This window comes from Anguilla rostrata, chromosome 2 (assembly GCF_018555375.3).
Source record: "Anguilla rostrata isolate EN2019 chromosome 2, ASM1855537v3, whole genome shotgun sequence".
Classification (NCBI taxonomy): domain Eukaryota; kingdom Metazoa; phylum Chordata; class Actinopteri; order Anguilliformes; family Anguillidae; genus Anguilla; species Anguilla rostrata.
In genome coordinates this window covers 4724596-4743418 of record NC_057934.1, presented here as the reverse complement: position 1 = coordinate 4743418, position 18823 = coordinate 4724596, and the positions used below count along the sequence as shown (strand labels likewise).

The window sequence follows — 18823 nt, the reverse complement described above, 5'->3', positions numbered from 1 at the left end:
ACTGTTCCAATGGACAGAAGCCCAAAAAATCTGACCAGAAAAAAAACAAAAAACAGACAAGTTACAGAAACTAAATCTCACAAGCTTTTAAAAAAAAAAAAAAAAACAAGATGGTAACTGTATCAAGACAAAAATTCAACGCCAGAACTTTAATTTGGAAACCCAAGTAAAGCAGGTACACATCCCCCCTTGCTTTGTGTATGTAAGAGAACAGTCTGTTAAGAAATACAAAATAAAATGTTTTTCCCCCAAAATTCAGAGGAAAAAAAGCTAGGGTTTTCTGACGGACATTAACACAGTTTTTTGGGCGCTGGAGCGCGAGGGGGGGGGGGGGCGGTGGCGGCTTATCTTTAGTTCCAGTCAACTAGCAGCCCCTGAAAGAGTTCCCAAAACCATCAGAGCCGGGCGTTTGATAGGACGCTAACGCTGCATCTAATCAATCTGAAACAGTGTGGGCCGGGCCCATGCCACACGGCTCAGATAGACTTACAAATGGGGCTGTTAGGGGATAAGCTGCAGCACGGGATTACATATTGATTTGAAACATATAAAAAAGAAGGAAAAAAAGCTTATCATATAAAACCGTAACTACAAAAAAAAAAAAAAAAAAGGGGAGAGAGAAAAAAAATCCATGAATAAATCCCTGTTAGAAAGAAACGGCCACATTCAAACACACACACACACACACACACACACTCACACTCACACACACAGACATAGACACACACACACACACACTCACACTCACACTCACACTCACACACACACACAGACAGACACACACACACACACACACACACACACACACACACACAGAGTTAGGATCGAGTCACACAGCGGAAGAAGAGATGTAGAAAAAGAATCTTCTGAAGACAAAGAGCAGATTAAAGAAAGGGGGGGCGGGGGGGCCGTATGGCCTTCAGTATGACGCTGAGGGCCACACTGTTCCTGCGTGGCACTTCCGAAAACAACTAAAAAGCCACCTTTTCAGGAACACACCTCAATGTTCCCATGGAAACTAAGTCTTTGCTCTCGTCTCTTCATCTCACAGGTTTCACCTGGGAAACAGCCGGTCCCGTAGTGCCCACAGCCCATAATATACGGGAGGGGTGCGCGTCAGACTCCGTGGTCAGCAGAGAGCCGCGGAGGTCTCTTATACGGAGAAACGGCGAAATCCCCCCCCCGCCCCCCCATCTCCCGCGGTAACCACAAGTGCGCCCTCAGCCAGCCTCTATCGTTTCTCAGGTACAGCATGTTATCACCTCCCCCCCCCCCCGGTACACTCCAGGGCTCACACACACAGAGGTGGTTTGGGATGGGGGGGGGGGCACCTCTGTCACTGGCTGCCCGAGCGGGTCAGTGCTCACCTGTGGGTGGAGCGGCGCTCTGAGTGGAGCTGCTGGAGCACTAAATGAGAAGCGCTCAGGTACGGTCTCCCTCTCTCTCTCTCTGCCCCTCTCCACCGGGTCAGAACTATCTCCCCCCACCCCAAAGAGGGCCCCACGGCCCCCCTGCCCCACGACGCCACCAGCCACCAACCGCTAACCGCCGGCTGCCTCCCCTTCACAGAGAAGGGAACAGGGGCTGATAAGGTATTGTCAGTGCCAAACCGACAACAACCCAAAAAAAACACACCGACAGGCTGACAGGGCCCCAGGAGGAGAACGCGGCCTTCCGCACCGTTCCGCCCGCGCGTTCTACGCTTTTCCATTTCCTGCGGCGGACAGGAAACGGCGCCGGTATCACCGGCCGCCCGATGACCTAAAGCTGTGCGTCGCGCGCGGGATTCTTAGCCGAGAAGGAGAGTAAGAGCTCGCTTCACTCCGACTCGCGCGCGTTATTCCCACGCGTGAGCAGCGACAACTCAAAACAAACGCGAGCGAATCGCACGTTCACATCTTTAAAACCAAAAACAAGAAAAAATGACAAAAGCTTCCACAAGATTCTATTCCCTCACACACACACACACACAGGGTGTGTAAATGAACTCCGCCCCCTTCGGTCAGCGCACACAGATGTGCGCTTTATCCTCTCCGCTCTGCACGGGAGATAAAAGCGGCACGGAGGATGTGCCCGACGTACAAAAAAACGACAAAAAAAAAGAAAAGAAAGAAAGAAAAAAAGGACGAGCGGCTGCTCGGCTATGCGTGTCAGCTGTCAGCAAAGTCCCCTCAAACTAATTGGAATTGATTTATTAGGGAGCAGGTAGCTTATCAGGTGCAGGAGGAAATTACCATGGCCAGCCGAGGGGTTCCAGGGTCAGCGCCGAACAGCAAAATCAATTTGCATTGATTGTGAAAGGTTCATTTAGCGAAGGGGGGACACAGTCAAAGGGATTAAACTTAGACAGACAACTTTTAATACAACACAATGGGCGCCCGCCGCCCCCCTCCCCCCACAACCACAACCCCCGACCCCCCCTCTGCTTCATAAACAATGGTGAAAACATCTGCCTTCGCGGTAAGCTATGAAAGCTGAAGAAAGTAAGATTTTGCTCTTGAAGAACGTCACGTTCAAAACGTGCCTGGCGTTAGACCATGTGACTCCTGTGGAGTCCTGGCAGATCTACTATACTGCAGGACGCCATGGACCAAGAGAGAAAGAGCATATGTGTGTGTGTGTGTGTGTGTGTGTGTGTATGTGTGTGTATGCGTGCGTGCATCTGTGTGTGCGCATGCGCGTGTCTATCCACAAAATACACTCAACATAATTAGTAACTGTTGTAGGCAACTGCACAAATTCTCAAAACATTTTTTGGTTTTCCTCTGCGGCTTTAAATTGGAGACCCGACTCCGGCTCAGACGTATACGGTGTAACTGGTTCATTTACGGACGCCATGTTTGTTTGTTTGCTTTTCTGGAGCAGGAGTGTGGGCAGGAGATGGGAGGGGCACTTGTGCCAATCCCGGTCAGTTAACCAATCAACACAGAGCATGTGAAAACGTGCAACGACCACCTGAAACGGCCCAGTCAGCTCGAAGGGTAAGAAACCCACTGGAATTATTTATTTTTTTAAATTGCATGCACTGTACTGTATTGTTTCCCCGAAAAAATCTTATCAACATGATTGATAGACTTTGGCATAATACGGGACCTTTAAATAAAAAGTAGAAGGTAAACTGACTAGTATATAAGCAACTAATAAGAAAGACAACAGGTGTATGTCTCTCCACCTCCCTCCGTCCCTCCCTCCCTCCCTCCCTCCCTCCCTCCCTCTCTCTCTCTCTCCTTCTCCCTCTCTCTCATCCCTCCCTCCCTCCTTCCCTCCCTCCCTCTCTTACCTTCAATCGCCAGCATGGCCCTCAGTTCCCGGTTGAGCAGTTCGAAGCGCCTCTCCAGATCGTGCTCCTTGTCCCTGGGCAAGTTGCAAAAAGTTCATCAATATGCTAATGGCTAAATCATTAAACACTCAGAGAAAAGCTTTAATAAACATTGATTGAGCCACTCGTCGCCGGCTCCCCCGCCTCCCATTAATCTACTGCGAATAACTGATACACAAACCCACAAACACACCGCAGAGCCGGGCTGCTGAGCGGAGAGCACTAAAACCGGGAGACAGACGGGAGGAGGAGGAGGACCGCGCACGCACATTTCACCCCGACTGTGCTCTCTCAAATTAAAGGCGCCCTTTCCCCTGGGTAATGGAACTTGTTGAATTTGGTTACAAGATCTTCTAACGGACAGAAGTGGAACAGAATATCGGGCCTCGATTAATTGGCCTTTTCAGAAGTGCTGTCTCAAGTGAGACGATTAAATATACACTTTAAAAAAACCATGAAGAATCACAGGCCTGGTGTTTTACACTAAAAGTGAAAAGATGGGAGGGGGCGGGCATATCTGAACATGGTATTCATGAAAGGGGACACTTTAAAATGATCAAATATAATACGCAACATGTATTCACATACCAAGGGGCAACACATAAACCATAATGCCATTTATTAAATCGTAAATTAATAGAAATTAAATCTATGCAAGTAATAAAACAAACACGACTGAAAAAACCATTTGCCAGGATGCACGTTAAGGCTCAAATTGCACTCAGCTAATTAAGGGCTTCATTAATAAAATGTAAATGAAGCGTGGATTACGTGGATTACGAGACTCGTACTGCGCGTGGAGACGACAGGAAGTAAAGGACAGGACAGGAAGTCAGCGCAGTGACGCCAGGAAGTGAAGGAAGGGACACTCACAGCAGGGAGAGCTGGTTCTGTCGGCGGATGAGGGCGTTCTTCTTGTTGACCAGCGTGAACCACTCCTGCATCATGGCCTCCTCCTCCTCCTTATTGTTCCCTGGAAAGAGAAAAAGGCACAACCGCGTTAAGGCTGAACGCACAACCGCGTTAAGGCTGAACGCACAACCGCGTTAAGGCTGAACGCACAACCGTGTTACTACTGAACGCACAACTGCGTTACGACCACAGTCGGGTGGGGTAGACCACACAGCCACACTGCGACTACAAACGCTTGGCTACCTCCATAGAGGGGGGGGGGGTCAATCACTGCCATGACCCCCCCAGGCACAGCCCCACAGCGCAAGGTCAAGAACAGCCCTGACCTCTCAGACCCCAAAGGTTAATTAGAGCCCAGCTGTAGCACAATGCTGCTTCAGCCTGTTAGCGCACACACACACACGCTCACGCACACTGTCTCACACACACACACACACGCGAACACTGTCTCACGCACACACACCCCTATGACATACACACATGCACATGCACGCACACATGGATACACTATTTCACACATGCACCCAAATGTGCACAAACATGCTTGTGCTTACACACACAAACACATACGCACACAGATATGACATTTCTCACACGTTTTAGCACACAGGTGAATTAATACCGTTGTAGGGGAGTGTTCCATAGTGGCCTGACTGACGTTAGATTAGAGATGTGTGAGGTGTGTTAGATTAGAGATGTGTGAGGTGTGTTAGATTAGAGATGTGTGAGGTGTGTTAGATTAGAGATGTGTGAGGTGTGTTAGATTAGAGATGTGTGAGGTGTGTTAGATTAGAGATGTGTGAGGTGTGTTAGATTAGAGATGTGTGAAGTGTGGCTGGATATCAGACACTCAGGCGCCAGGCTGCCGGTGGCGGAGAAACGCGCGCGATGGCGGGCGAGCGGGTGGCGGGCGGGCGGCTTGGATTACCGAGCGTGCGAGAGCAGGCGAGCGGCCTCTCCGTCGCGTGAGCGCGTGTGAGTGTGAGTGTGTGTGTGTGTGTGTGTGTGTGTGTGTGACCGCGGTACGGCCCGCTCCGACAGCCTTAAACGCTCGCGCCCCGCGCCTCTCGCCCGCCGTATCGGGTGAACACTTTGCAAGCGTGGCGCACAAAGCAGGGGGGTTAAACCCAAACCCTCCCCAGGGGCACCGCGGAGCGGAGCGGAGGAGAGGAGAGGAGAGCGGGGCGCTCACTGTCTCAGCCGAGAGAGAGAGGGGGGGAGAGACAGAGAGGGAGAGAGAGGGAGAGAGAGGAGAGGGAGAGAGAGAGAGAGGGACAGGGAGAGAGAGAGAGAAGGAGAAAGAGAGAGACAGAGTTTAGCATTATTAATAATCTCAGGATTTATGGACTGGCACTTGTTTTACTGCAGTCGGCTTTTTAAGAAGCGATGTTCGGGGGTGGGGGGGGCAAAGGAATTGCTGTCGCAGGTGTTGTTGGATAACGCCTGGTCGAACTAAATAAGCAGACAGCCAGCCAGGGGTAACATTTGTTTAAAAAAATAAAAAAATAAAAAAATAGATAAATAGACAAAACTGATCACTAATTATATGACCTAACAAACAAACAGTGGGGGCTACGGAACGGAGAGGAGGCCCCAGGTGGAGGCCCTGCTTGTGGACGTGCAGTGTCAGGAGCTGGGGGGGTGGGTCCTAAAGGCTTGGGTGGGGGTCCTGGCTCTACCACACAGCTGCTTGCCTCCAGTCAGTCAGTCAGTCAGTCCTCCCCCCCCCCCCCCCGTACACTGACCCCAGTGACTTCTGACTCATCTCTGCATTCTGCACCCACAAGCTTTGATGCTCCGGATTCACAGGGACACGCCCTGCCAATTAAAGAGCCACTCTCCGCTGGAAACACCCATCTGCGCACGCACACACACACACACACACACACACACACACACACACACAGGCGCGCGCGCACACACACACACACACACTCACACACACACACACACACACGCGCGCACACACACACACACACAGGCGCGCGCGCGCACACACCCACACACACACACCAACGCAGGACAGATTCATGTGATCACCTAAAAAGATTCTAAACTTTACAAAAAGAATTTACAATATGAACTCAACACATATTTTATCATCTTATTTCATTATCGCTATTATTTTTATTATTGCCATTGCAATTTTATAGTTATTACATTTTTAGTTTTGTTATCACTACCATTTTGAATGGTTGTTGTTGACGATAAACAGCCCCACTATCACCCTTCCTCTTGCCCTCTGCTCTCTCTCTCTCTCTCGCTCTGTGGTGTGTGAGTGTGGTGAGGAGCATGCTGGGATATCAAACCCCCCCCCCCTCCCCAGGGCCTGAGGGCCAGTCAGAAAACGCAAGCCTCAATAGTCAAATAAGATTAAGATAGCCATCTCAGCCACCGCTACATTCAGGCCAGATAGGAATAATGAAAAAAGCCTACGGGCCCCCAGAAAACCCGGCCGCCATTTTGGGGGGTGTCCGTCTGGCGACTGTCGGTCCGAGGGGCTCAGCACCTTCATATACATAAGTATAAAGAGCAAGAGAAATGGCTGCTATCTTCCACTGCAGTTTGGGCGGGAAAAGATAAGTTGTTTGTCAGTCGCGGGACGACAAAGATGGTTTTCGTCGCACCAAAGATGCACAACACAACAGCCGGTTCTGTAATGAATCTGTGTGTGTGCACGCGTGTGTGTGTGCGTGTGTGTGTACACGCAGACGCGTTTTCGCGCTGTTGATAGGTCTGTGTTCAATCCGGAATACCAAACTTAAAATGAAACCAATAAATATCTAAGAGAAGTGCCGCCCCATGCAAAAAAAAAGACAAAAACGACTTTACATAAAAAAAAGAAATAAAACAAGAACCTTAATAGGCCTGGAAGTGGGATGTTTGTTTTTAAATGAACTGACAAAGGTTTCATTCACACTGTTATTGACACAAATGAAGATCCATAAATATGTTTAAAGATTTCCCAGAAACACCCATCTTTAAAAAAAAATAAAAATAAAAACCCACAGTGAAACAGAATCTGGAGCAGTACCAGTTTTATGTTCCAGTATTGCTGTTTTCACCTCTCTGTTCCCGTTACAAATCTTCAAATTGACACTTCAGAAGGGAGAACCATCACAAATTAATCCCAGGTTTTAATAATTAAAACGCTAAAAACCTGGCTTTCTTTACACAGGAAAAAGGAGGGGGGGAGAGGAGAAAGGGGGGGAAGGAAAAAAAAGAAAAGAAGAAAAGAGGAAAAAATATATTAAAGCCTGTGATCACAGCAAGCTGCTCTCGTTTCTTATCCCACCATTTTCTTTTTAATCCAATACCCAGTAATCCAATTTGTCTATCTGAGTTTTTTTAAGATGGGGGGGGGGAGGAGGAAAGGAGATCACAACTTCTCCACAGCGAAGTCACATTTTCAACATCACAGTACATATTTCGAGAGGGAGCAAAAAGGCCCTTAATTTCATTTCATCCTTTTGTTGTCCCCCATACTCCGGTTTCTCCGAGAATAAAAAATAAAAAAGGACAAGATGGACGCTGTTTCCTGTGATCAGGCGAGGGGCTCGCTAAAGCCCCGCCTCTCCGCGCGCGGCGCTGGAATACGCACGCCAGGCCGCGGTCGGATCGGGCGCCGGCGCTGGGAGAGAGAGAACACGGCGAACACAAAAGGGCTCGATTTAATTACTCTGAGTGCGCTGCGGCCGCGCCGCGGTGGAATAAAAGGCGGTGCGTCAGCCTCACTCTGATCTGGGGGGGGGGGGGTAGTTTAGCTTTGTGTCACAATACCTAATCTTGGGACAAAGCTCCGGTCGTCGTCGTGCTGGAAGGGGGGGCCTGCCGCTCGTCGCAAAACAGACGCAACGCATTCTCTCTCTCGTTCGAGTCAACCTGGTTAAACCTGAACCCGTCTTTTCTTTTTATTTCACCCTTTTCTTTTTGTTTTCCTTTATCTCAGCATTCGTGGGCCTCTTCTCTGGCCTTGTCGGCTACGCCGTCAGCCCAGACCGCCATTTTGAATCAAGGCTGGAGGCCTCGATCCGTTTTAGGGTTTAAGAAACACGTCCGACGCCAGTCAACCTTTGGCTATGCAGTAAGTGGAGCCCCTCCCCGCGTGCTTGTCTTACGGCTTACAGGGGAAGAAAACAGGAACCAAACACATTTATGGCTAGCGTCGTGGGTAGTGTCTGGCTTACAACGATACAGGAAGCGGGACGGGCTGGGGAGAAAGGAAAAAAAGAGGGAAAGAGAGAGAGATCAATCCGCAAACGCGCTTTAAATGAGAGTTGATTCCGAGCTGCACGTACGGAGTTGTCGTCCCGCGGTTCGGTGTAACCGCTTGAACGGGTGTTGGGTGATTAAATGATGCGTTTACCAGCCCGAGCTCAACTTAATACGACTCCTCCTCCCTTTGCTGCACAGATATACCAACACCCGCCCGCCCTCTTCCCCCCTCCCCCAGACAAACACCGCCCCCCCCCCCTCCCTCCGCCCCCACCCCACAGCTAACGGGTACAAACACACCTCACACTTCATAACCAGGGGGCGCAAAACAAACAGTATCCTGATAACAGATTCCTCCCCCCCCCCCACCCCACCCCACCCCTTCCTAATCCCCCCATGTTAATTTAATTTCACCTTGCGCGACGCTCTCCCCCGAACCCGCTCCTCTCCATGAGCACGCCACGCTCTTTCTTCTTTGTTTTTCGCCGTCCGTTTATTGAGAAAGCGCTTATTTTTTTGGATGTAAGCGTGTAAAATCACGGGAGGAAGGGGGGGGGGAAGGGGGAGAGAAGCTGTCTGGGTGCTGCCTCTTCAGGCATCAAGCGCCGACCCCCCTGCCATCCCCCCCCCCCCTCACCATTTTCAGACCCTCTGCCACAATCCCCTCAAACCGTGCCCTTTAAATCAATAAACATTATCATAGGCTGAGACGGGCTATCTGCTTCTCTCAGCTGCACCTCTGACTCTCGCATCTTGACCAGCTTGTCCACCATCTCTGCCTGGAGACCCTGTGGCCCGTCCCAATATCCCCGGCTTTACATCACTAAACCCCTGCTCTCAGCACATGAATGAGATGTGTAGAAATGTAACATTTAAAGGGGCGGTGCTTTCAAAAATGAAATAAAGCTACATTTCCACTTAACACTGTTAAAAATACTGTTGACCCTGCACCCTAGAACACTGATGCGTTTTGGTTGAGACTTATACACGGATACACACAGTTGGCGTACTTCGGTAGAAAGTAGTTTTTCGATGAAACCATCCATAAGTTCTGTGGACGTTTGTGAGTAACTGTGTCATTCATTATTTATTTGGAAAGAGATGGTACTGTTGAGTTTTTCCAACTGTAAATTTCTGGCACTTTTCAGCCTGTTGAGGTCTGTTGTAGCAGGGTGAGCTGCAGTGGATACCTAGCAAACTCGTAAAACTTCAGTGAAGCCATTTGGATGGAGAGATAGCACTTCCAGGTAAGTAGAATAATAGCTTTACTTCATTTTAGGATGAACTGCCCCTTTAAGAAAGAGAAAAATGAAATAAAATGTATAACAGACAGTAGAACAGATATAATAAAAGAAATGACAGAAGACGGAAGAATAATGGCTTCTGTATATATCCACGACGATCAGCACGGTATCTACTGTATCGTGTATCTGTATGCAGCAGTTTGAAATCACTTTTTTTTGTTGTTATTGTTGTTGTTGTTTCCGCAGCAACAGATCAGCGGGTGTTCCGACACGTCGCCGATGCTTCTCACCGTGGACGGAGAAGGAGCAGAGAGCAGATTAAAGGTAAGGCCAGGTAAGGCCAGGTAAGGCCAGGTAAGGCCAGGTAAAGCCAGGTAAGGCCAGGTAAGGCCAGGTAAGGCCAGGTAAGGCCAGGTAAAGCCAGGTAAGGCCAGGTAAGGCCAGGTAAAGCCAGGTAAGGCCAGGTAAGGCCAGGTAAGGCCAGGTAAGGCCAGGTAAAGCCAGGTAAGGCCAGGTAAGGCCAGGTAAAGCCAGGTAAGGCCAGGTAAGGCCAGGTAAGGCCAGGTAAAGCCAGGTAAAGCCAGGTAAGGCCAGGTAAGGCCAGGTAAAGCCAGGTAAAGCCAGGTAAGGCCAGGTAAAGCCAGGTAAGGCCAGGTAAGGCCAGGTAGATCCTTATGCACTCAAAGCACATGAGCGTAAACAAAAAGTTCTCATCACTGTCAACCTGAACGAACACCCTGTTCCAATAACATAGAAAAAACAAAGTCAAATGAAAGACTGCATATTACATGAGCTCATTCATATCGGGGCTAAAATGGCAGACGGTGGTTGTACTTTTCCATTATTATTCCCCCCCCCCCCCCAACAACTACCATCATCATCGTTTACTTTCCTTTCCAATGCGGAGCTAGTACGACACGTCGCTGGCCTTCTGAAAAAGACGGACTCTTAAGACGATGCGAGAAGAAGATGCGCGGGAGCTCACCCGGCAAAGGCTGGGGGGGAAAGGCTGGCAGTACCCCCCCCGCGTCCCTCCGCCCCCCACCCCCCCACCCCCCCCAGCCCCCGACGGCACACAGAAACCCGCGCGCTCCGCCACTTCTGCTCGCCGGGCCCTCCGAGGCCCCGATGCGGAGCGGAGACGAGACGAGAGGAGAACAGAAACACCGGCGCCGGTTCGTAATCTCCTGACAAAAAGCCCAAAAGGACATCATCCTATTAAGCAGTGATCTCCGGGGCTAATGGCGGCCGCCTCCCCCCCCCCGCCCCCCCAGCGCCATTAAGGGGGCTCTGTGAGGGGCCAGCGGGATCCCGCCATTCATTCCACCTTTATCCGCGGCACCCCCGCTCGGGGGGCCTTACAAGAGGGCCGCCGGGGGTGTCAGTGATATTATAGAGCACGGGGGGGATTGGATAGGGCAGGATACGTCGCAAGAGGCTCCCGCCCCCCACCCCCCCCTTTTCTCAATTTCAAATTCAAATCTTCAGCTCAGTTCAGCGCTTGTAAAGGGACGGCATGGTGTGAACTACATTTGTTCGGGTCCTCAACAAGTCACTTTGTGTGTGTGTGTGGAGAGGGGGAGAGAGAGAGAGCGAGACAGGGAGAGAGAGAGAGAGAGACAGGGAGAGAGAGAGAAAGAGCGAGACGGAGAGAGAGAGAGAGCAAGGGGGGGAGAGAGAGAGAGAGAGAGAAGTTTGCGCACTTGTTCCCCCCCCCTCCCCTGCCTCTCTTAGTCGGCACACACTCAATGGCCAGCCTGAAAAGCCAGCGAGCCTCACACAGCTCACACACACACACAGGGGGGAAAAGAGGCGGTTGGAAATTCTCATTTAGCCGTCTTTATTAGGCGCTCGCCATGCGGTCCTTGAAGACGGCGGATGAAGACGGGAGGAGGAAGAGGAGGGAGGAGGAGGAGGAGGAGGGAGGATCAGAGCCGGCTCATTAGCATGGGGACAGGGTCGCCGCGGCGGCGGGGCTGTATAGCGGCTCGGCGGGCACGGAGGGAGCCGCTGGCGATGACCACGCGGGGGGGGTGGGGGGGGGGGTCATTGTGCCATTGTCTGTGCCACAGGCCTGCCGCACAGCGGGGGGGCTTTCTAGCCCCCGGGTCGCGCAAGGGAATTATGGGAAAATACATCTTTCTTTTAAAAAAAGCCAACATCCTTCGGCGTATGATGAACGCGGCCTGTAGAACAACTCGAACCCTTGATAATATGGATTTAAAACATCCCACCCCCTGCCAACACACACAGATGCACACAAACACAGACACACACACTCACACTCACACGCACACGCACACACGCACACACTCACCCACGCACACACACACAGACACACACACACACACGCACACACATACACATACACACACACACACAGACACAGACACACACAATCACAGAAACACACACACACACACACACACGGCCATTACGTTTCTCCAAAGAGGGTAAAATGATCAAATATAACCTTTCCTGGTGTGACGGTTCGTGGCCGATGTGCGACTTATCCCCGCCAAAGATTACAGAGCCACTCAACGTTCGGGGGAAAACCAGCCGAATATTCTCTTTGTTGCTTTATGAAAACCAGAACCAGGGACGGAGCAAAAGGGGGACGGACCCAGCGAACCCAAACCAAGCGCTGCGTTCATTCCATGAGCGCGTATCCCGACTCGAAAATACCGGCAAAGAGCCCGGTTTGAACCCCGGGGTCCGTGAACAGGGAAGACCGTAAACCTCCACGGCTGAAATACACAGATATCTGCCCAGCGCGTTTGAAGCGTTTTTTTCCCCCCTTTCGTTTTTAAACAATATTCACACAACAAAAAAGAAGCACTGGTTGCTTTTTGACGGGATGGAAAGGCTGCACGCTAACGCTAGCCAACCTCTCCGGCACCGGCCTCCTCCGCGCTGTGCTGAAACGGATCGAGGTCTCGCCGGACGGGGTTTATCGGGTAAGTCCTTGCTGCCGGCCCGGCCCGGCAAGCCCGGCTGGCTATCTACGGCAGTGACCCCCGAAGAATGTCAACAGCTCATTTTCCCAGAGAGCCACGTCATAATAAAAGCCAGAATAAGGCTGCAACGTTAAAGAATCAAGAGCGCGAAACACAACTTGTTTCCGCCGAGACGTTCAACCGACAACACTTGTTTCTCACTACTGCAAAAAAAAATATATATATAAAATGGCGAAAGTATTCAGATCTTGGTTCATTTGCAAGCTGCTTTAAATCTGCTTGCACACTGGACAGTAAGCAGAAGTTAAAATTGTTCAGGCCAGACCATCTTCAGCAGACTGACAAGGTGAAGAGCGTGAAAACTTAAAATACAGCAAACAGATATTACACTGGCGATTTGAAAACCTAAAGGTCCCAGGTTTGATTCCCGGGTAGGACACTGCCGTTGTACCCTTGAGCAAGGTACTTAACCTGCACTGCGTCAGTAAATATCCAGCTGTACAAATGGATGCAATGTAAAAAAAGAAAAATTTTCAAAAAGTTGTGTAAGCCGCTCTGGATAAGAGCGTCTGCTAAATGCCCGCAGTGTGATGTAATGAAAACAAAAACAAACACCGTGTGGTTATTCCTGACGAGGCCAAACACTGACACTCGTTTAAAAAACAGTCGTTGCCAGTTCAGACCGTATAGGTGACTTTAGCTTGCATTAACACCTCGGTGTGTCTACACACACCACAGCGCTGAGCTAAGTCTTCCCCCATTTACCCCCAATTCTCATTCAGCCCTCCAGCTACATGAATGAAATTCATATTTGTTTACCTACGTATAACGTTTTTAACCCTGTAAATAAGTTTTTAAAAATCCAATATTCAGGTCTTTTCACAAATACAAGAAGTGGAAGAATGGGGGGAAGAATAAAGAGCAGAAGTTCTTTTGAAGATTTGAGGGGTTTTAAAGCAGAACTTCAATAAGCCATCGGGCAGTGAAGCGCGAAAACAGGCCGGGAATGAACAGAGCAGAGCTAAACGAGGGAGGGAGGGAGGGAGGGAGGGAGAATAGAGCCCAGCTAAACGAGAGAGGAAGAAAGAAAGAGACAGAACACAACCGGGCTCAAATGAGGGAGGGAGAGAAGGGAAGGAGGGAGAATACAGCTGAGCTAAACTAAGGAAGGAAGAAAGGAGGGAGGGAGAAAGAGAGAGGCAGAACAGAGCCGAGGTGAAACGAGGGAGCAAGAATGAGAGAACGAGACAGAATGACGGAGAAGCAGAGGAACGGAACGACTGAGGGAATGAGAGAGAACGAGAGAGAGAGAGAACAACACAGAGGGAATGTGAGAGGGAGGGAGAGAGAGAGAGCGGTAGAACTAGAAAAAGAAGGCGGCCGACCCCCCCCATCCCCCCTTTCCACCCCATCACAATAGGGGTGCCAAAGTCTGTTGACAGTCCCAATTTTCTTTGCATAATTGCCCCCTCCCCCTCCATTAGCACTGTCTGCGGGGGCCCCGGGCCGCGTGTCGGAGCAAATTTGAGCGGTGTCGCATTGCACGCATTTCCACAGGGCTGAACGGGGGCTAGCGTGCCATTTGCCTAATGAATTAATCCTGGGGGGGGGAGGAGGAGGGGGGGGGGGAGAGTAATGGCTGCGCTAACGCCGTTAGCGTCTGTCGCGCGCGAGGAGGGGAGCGTTTCTGACGAGGCGCGTTTTTTAAAATCGCCCCGGACCGACATTTTGAAAGGAGGGGGGGGGGGTCGAGAGCTGGGAGTCCCGTCCCGACCATTTCCTTTTCAGGGTTCCCCGTTTTTACTCTTCTCTTGCACCCCACCTTTTGGCATGAATAAAAAACTCAGCCCCGATCCCCCCCCCCCTCCCCACAATCAGTTTCGCAGCCCAACCAAAAGAAACAAAAAAAAGTACTTAACTGGAGGCATTTTTTTTGTAGTCAAAAGGAGAAAACAATAGGAAAAGACAACAAGCCAAGCGGCATGACAGCGAGTTTTACAAGTCAATGGAGTCGTCCCCCAGCCGGCCGGCCAGCCCCCGAGCCAGGGCACTCCATTGATAAGAGTGTCTGCATCAGTTACCATGTGAAAAGGGCTATTAATTGACAGCATCTCTCAAATTCAATTATGCTGTCAGGGACACAATTTGTAAAAAACTAAATAATGATCAATTATGCAAATTTACACACCCTCCCCAAAATACCTTCATTACCACATCCTCCCTGGAGGCTTCATCTGATTGTTAATTTAAGTGACTGATAAGTGAAGTTAAAAAAAAAGAAAAAAAAAAACACACACCATGCACTCACACAAACAGAGAGAGAAAGGTATTACAGAGAGAGGAATTCAGTCAATGTTGTAAGGAGTTCCAGATCTGTTATCACTGTATAACAATGTAGTAATTTTTGTAATTACCTACACTGAAACACTTTCTTAGTTAGTTGCTCTTCCTGTAGACTGGTTTGGGAGAATTTGGTGATAAACTAAAACAGCTTCTTGTGAACAGAGAAAAAGTTGATGTACTGCAGGAGTGTCCAAGAAGGGCCATGTCTGTTCCTGGATTTCATGGCAACTTCTACTCTAAATTATTTAATTAGCCCAATAATTTACTAATTGATATTTTAATGACATGTCTTGATCAGTTCACAAAAGACATCTGAAGACTGTTCCTGTGCCCCAAACATGAGACATATTTGTGATCTAATCTATTGGTTAAAACCAGCGTAAGTGTATTCAGCTAATTAGCTCATTTGCCGTAGTAAAAGCAGAACCACGGCCGTTGTGAGGTGAACCAGCAGGACAGCTGCAACCTCGACAACGGCTCAGACTTAGGAGGACCAGCCGATCCTGCAATGAGGCAGAATGACAGGCAGAGCCATCGAGGAGGAGACAGTACAATACAACATGGCCGTGTGTGTGTGTGTCAGTGTGGGGTGTGAGTGTGGGGGTGTGTGTGTGTGTGTGTGTGTGTGTGTGTGTGTGTGTCAGTGTGGGGTGTGAGTGTGGGGGTGTGTGTGTGTGTGTGTCAGTGTGGGGTGTGAGTGTGGGGGTGTGTGTGTGTGTGTCAGTGTGGGGTGTGGGGGGGGTTGTGTGAGAGAGTGTGAGTGTGGGTGTGTGTGTGTGTGTGTGTGTGGGGTGGGGGGAAAGGGGGTGTGTGTGCTGCATTGGACACAAGACAGAAAGGTATTATGGGAGGAAAAAAAATAAAAATCACCGCTGAGTACTCAGAATTTTGGGTCTGGTTATCAAAATATAAATTACATGTCCCACGATGCGGTCCCTATCTCTCCAAACCACTGCTCCCCCCCGTACCCCAACCCCTACCAACCACCCCCCTCTCCCACCCCTCCCAACATCACCCAGGCTCACAGCCCCCCCCCCCCCCGCCCCTCGCCCCTCCTCCCTCCCTAAACCCAGTACGTTTTATCTTAAGATTCTCAGACAATGCCTGAAGGATCCCGTTCCCTAATCTTCCCAAAAATCCCCTTTCATCCAAACTGTTAAAGAATGTTCGAAAAGCTGACACCCCGGCCTGAGAAAAAAAAGAGAAGAAAAAAAAAGAAAAAAAAGAAAGAAAAAAAATCACTGCACATCTGGGTGGGGGTGCAGGGAGGGGGGTGGGGTGGAGGGAGGGGGGTGGGGTGGGAGGGTAGGGGGTATGCAGTTCTTGCGGGGCTAACTAATTAAATTGTTTTCTCTGCTCAAACATTAGAATGGCTTTAGAGATTAGGCATGATGCATATTGCTTTTTACACCATACCTATGCCTTTAAATCTCATTAAATCTGAATTTAAGAAGTTAAATACTTTTTCTCAATGAAAGTGAATGTAAAGTGTTGGTTAACAAAGGAGGACAACCGTGTCCCTAATGTTTTACTGGTTAATTAAAAAAAAAAAAAAAAAAACAATTAGGAAGGACTAACCTGTAGTGTGATGTTTGGTAATGCTGACAAAAAAATCCATTAGCTACTCTATATTGAAAAGACGGTACAAAAACCAAATTTAACAAAAAAAATTAAAAAATTATTTCCCAATCTGATGTATACGTTTCATCTAGTGAAAATATTTAACAGTGGTATCAAGCAAATGGTATATGCATTTCTCCAACTAGAAATTGAGTCGACACAAAAATCTAATGTTAGCAAAACATTAAAAAAGTATCCCAAATGCAAAGAAGACCTCGCGTCTGTCACATCCATGCTCCACAAATATTAAACACACATTAAAAAAATACCATAAAACAATAAGAAAAAATAAGAAGCTGTTTGTCTGAATATAACCAATTATTTCTACCAGGCTCTGATGCATTGTGGGAACTGTAGTCAACAGGAAGACCAGCCCCCCACTGATAGGACGAGGGGGTGAGGTGGATGGATAAAAACTCAAGCCGGCAATAAAAACCTGTTAAAGAACAACACGGAGGCGGGAAAAAAAAGGATAAAACAAAAGATTACGATAACACACAAACGTAAACGAGGGGCTGGCGGTCAGGACCAGCCGGCCCAGAATCCCCTCTTCCCCCTCAGAACTCGGAAGGGTATTATGTTCTGAATACTTCTTCTTCCCGGGCTGAGGAAAGATTATGCTAGTTATCCCATTAAAGTTGGTAAAATGCCATTCTTGTGTCCGTAAGCTCTCGCTCAGGAGGTCAGGGAGAGGACGACTCCGTTTGCGAAGCCGGTGTGGATGTAATCTTTCCCCAAAGTTACAATAATTAATGTTAAGCTTCTTTAGCAATACGTTTTTTTTTTTCCCCCCCCTGAAAGACCCGGCCTGATAATATACTTAAAGCGGCCGCCGTCTTGTTTTTTTTTGTGTCTCGCGAGCCGCGGCGAACGCGGTTAGCACGCCGCTCACGTAGCGCGGCTTAAAAAAACCCTTTCGGCCAATAGCGGGCGAGCCTGGCGGCTTTTGAACGCCAGGAATGCTTTTCAAACTTATCGCGGCGGAAACAGCGTACGCACGAGCGAGCGAACGAACGAACGAACGCACCGTTTGGCCCGGGTATGTTTCACGGCAAAGTTTCGGCGGGAAAAAGACGAACTGCAGTCACTACACACATACAATAGCGAAATTAAATTAATTAAATTAATTAATTAAACCGACGCATCAGATAAGTAAAAATGTGACACACCAAAAAAAAACAAATGCTGAACTTACCCAGTGAACAACTGAGACCGGTGAGAAATTAAAGAGGTTCAAAGAAGAGAGAGTAAAATTTATTCTTACTTTGAAATGAACATTTTTAAATGTAATCCTCAGCAAAACAGCATATGAACCGACATTAAAAGTAGTTCCTTAAACTAATTAACTTCAATGGCATTTTAATGTGTTATGACACGTCTAATCTCCATATACATATACATATGTATAAACACAGGAACGCATACACACAAACCTATAATCCACAAACAGCGGTGTAACAATCATATGCTTTATGAAAAACATATTCTTAAACGGCTAACAAAAAAAACGCTAATAGCATCCGGGCATTATGAAGCATTGCGTGCGCTTTCATTAGCACAGGGGCCTGTCAGCGTGCTGCATTAAGCCCCTGATATCCTCTCTCGTGTGTGAATTTCGGCTTCCGAGTCGAACACAAAGCGAGGATTAGGGCCCGCGCGCCAATCTTATCGGCGGCGTCGAGTGTAATTTTTAAACGTATGTTAATCTGGGCTCAAACTCCTTCTCCTTCCCCCTTTCATTTCACCTCTATCTCTTATCGCGAGGCAGGGAGGCAACGGCACAGCGCGGGGGCAAATGGCATTGTTTTCATAATTGTATCCGTTGTTAAATGCCATTTAAAAGTGTGTGTGTGTGTGTATGAATACACAGGTATTATCATGTGGAATATGACAGAGGAATACGGGGATTACATCAGTGTGTCCCAGCCTCATCAGGGGCCTCAAACACCGAGGAACAGCACACAAGGAACAGCACACGAGGAACAGCCCACGAGGAACAGCACGCAAGGAACAGCATGCAGGGATCAGCACGCAAGGATCAGCACGCGAGGATCAGCACGCGAGGAACTGCACGCGAGGAACAGCACACAAGGAACAGCACCAGGACACAGCACACGCGAGGAACAGCACGACGAGGACAGCACGAGGAACAGCGAGGAACAGCACACGAGGATCAGCACGCGAGGATCAGCACGCGAGGAACTGCACGCGAG

At 49.0% G+C, this 18823-nt stretch overlaps 1 pseudogene; it reads right to left on the bottom strand.

Moving 5' to 3' along the window:
* LOC135249557 (EH domain-binding protein 1-like) overlaps positions 1 to 18823 on the bottom strand; it is a 112218-nt pseudogene that overhangs the window by 5251 nt on the left and 88144 nt on the right.